Source organism: Crocodylus porosus, unplaced genomic scaffold (assembly GCF_001723895.1).
Source record: "Crocodylus porosus isolate Cpor-Errol unplaced genomic scaffold, CroPor_comp1, whole genome shotgun sequence".
Taxonomy (NCBI): domain Eukaryota; kingdom Metazoa; phylum Chordata; order Crocodylia; family Crocodylidae; genus Crocodylus; species Crocodylus porosus.
Window position 1 is genome coordinate 4,509,879 of NW_017728932.1, and position 2,773 is coordinate 4,512,651.

Consider the following 2,773-nt stretch of genomic DNA (forward strand, 5'->3'; position numbering starts at 1 on the left):
AAGTCAAAAATGACCCATCCACCACCACTCTCTGTGTGCGGCCCTCCAGCCAGTTGGCGACCCATTTGACTGTGTAGGTGTTGATGCCAGTCCCCCAGTTTTTTTAATGAGAACGGGGTGAGAGACAGTGTCGAAGGCCTTCCTAAAGTCCAGGAAGACGATGTCCACTGCTACCCCTGCGTCTAAGGATTCGGTGACCTGGTCGTGGAAGGCCCCCAAGTTGGTCTGATAGGACCTGCCTCGAATGAACGCATGTTGGTTGTCCCTAAGCATAGTCTCCCCTGCTGGCCCCTCGTGGACATGTGCCAGGTTAATTCTCTCAAAAAGCTTACCCAGAATCTTACCTCAAAGAGTTTACCCGGAATATTACTCATTCCTAAGTAATAATGAATTTATTATTAAATAAGATGGAGCGCCGTGCCACTACGCTCTGGATGTACGACAGCTCCTAAACGATGCTTACCCAGAGAAGTGGGTAGGCAGAGGTGGACCAATCGCTTGGCCACCTCGTTCACCTGACCCATCGCTGTTGGACTACTTCTTATGGGGATATGTTGAAAGTATAGTGTACTTGTCAAAACCATGTTCTTTGCTGGAACTTAGGGCTAGGATCACCAATGCAATTAGTGCAGTAACTTGAAAGCAGCTGAGAAATGTTTACAAAGAGTTGGAAGATGGGCTTGAGCACTGTATCATGATGAATGGTGGCTATGTTGAAGTCTAGCATTGTGTACTCTAGTTGTACTAAAACTTTTAATAATTTGCTTTTAAATGCTATTTACAGGTTGTTTCTATCATACCTACAGCCTAAGTTACTAAAGTTTAAAGGTGCGCAAGGACGTTATGAAGCCCCTGTATTATAAAAGCCTCTGTGCGTCTAATGCTTTATTCGCACTCTGATTGACTGATGGAAATAACTCGAGTATGAATACAGCATTTGGACAGGAGGTGGCAACGTGGCAGGGCGCTGCCATGATGATGGGGACACGGGATGGTGACAGTGGGGGAGAGGGTCTGGCCCCACCGGGGGCGGGGGGCAGACACAGGCCTCTGTCCCCACCTGCACCCCCTGCCAGTCATTCGTGATGGGTACTTGGCTAGTGCATTCATATTCTCCACGCAGCCCCAGGACCTGGAGCTGTACTTTCCTGTAATGAAATCTGCAAGTTTGCAAGCAGGTAGCCGTTTGGCTGTGTGATACCACTTGCATGCTGAGAGTAGAGCACGTCTATGATGCTACTACAGCCGTCTGTAAGGGGTTGGTGGTGAATTTTCATCCTTGCAAGAGTGAGAGAGGGGACCTCATTTAGGTAATAAACTAGTAAAGGGTCATTAGAACAGCAAGCTGCCAGAGGTGAATCTCTCAACACCCTCCGCTGTTTTGGGAAACTGGTTCTCAAAGCACTTCAGCTTTGCTGTGAGCCTGTTGTCTCTGTGTAGTAAAGAGATGGCCTATACCTCCAAGTCCCCTACTTCTGGTACAAGCGAGTAGCACTGACATGGTAAAGAACATATTGGAGCTGAAGGTACGGATGAACAGACCTTTCTCTTCGAAGTGGAGGGGTTCTGAGTTGACAGGCTCTAATCCCTCTGTGGAGGTTATATTTTAAGCTTTTTGTGTGGATTTAAAACTGGATTTGTGTCCTTTAAAACACACAAGCAACAGCTACTTGTGCTATCTGCCAGCAGCAGACTTTTTGGTATGTGACAGGAGTTGGGGAAACCTTGGCCTGTTAGTGGAAGAGGCAGTTTATTCCTTCACTCCTACATCAAAAAGCTATAATGCAGGAGGCTGAACCGAATCCATCCTGCTGGTCTAGCCGGATGCATTGTGCTGGTTACAGAACATGACTGCCCGTCTCAGGCCTCACGTTTGCTAGGTTGAAGTGCCAGCATCCGGCGCTTTTCCAAAACGGTCTTCCTTTTGCGGTTGCTGTGCAAAAGGCCGTGTCAATGAAGGGAACTGAAAAGGTATAGGGAAAAATGGGACTGACCAGAGCTGAGAGGTGCAATGTTTGCCTTTTGTACCCACGCTGGCCCACAGGGCGGGCAAAGTCTGGCCTCCAGGCTAGATTTGGTCCACACCAGACTCCGCTTCCCAGCAGCCCCTGCCTACATCACTATGGCTGATTTCCATGGAGACCTGCCCAAGCAGTGCTGGCAGGGCATGCAGCTGGGCGAGGGAGCTGCTGTGGGGTTGGGGCTGGGATTTTGTGGTCCAGAGCTAGATCAAAGCTATGATCTGCTGCCTGCGTGCCCCTGCCCCTGCCCCGGGTATATGGGCAGTGGACCCTGGCTCTGCCCCAGCTCTGGACCATGCAGTTAGTGCTGCAAAATCCTGGCTGCAGCCCCAGAGCAGCTGTGCCCCTGCTTGGATGGGTCTCCATGGAAACTCCAGCCCCATAGGCTCACCCCTCCTCCTGTCACCATGGAAACTGGCTGGAGTAATGGGGACAGGGGCTGCTGGGAAATGGAGTCCAGCTGCTGGCTGGATTTGCTTGCCATTTTGCCAACCCCTGGTCTAGGTCCACGCTGAATGCACCACTTGAAGCTGTAGAGTGAATGCACAAGCAGCACACAGATCTTGTACTGGCTTCCTTTGAAAAAGCAGCTTTCATTCAAAGGATTATGCAGGAAAGCAGAAGCAAGCACTATCCTTGCCAAGGGCTGAGTGTCATAGGGCTAGGGTGGCCATTCATCTGGTTTTATAGAAGACAGTCTGTTTTTCTGGTCCTGTATGATGAAACCAGACCCCTTTATGTCCTCTATTTTT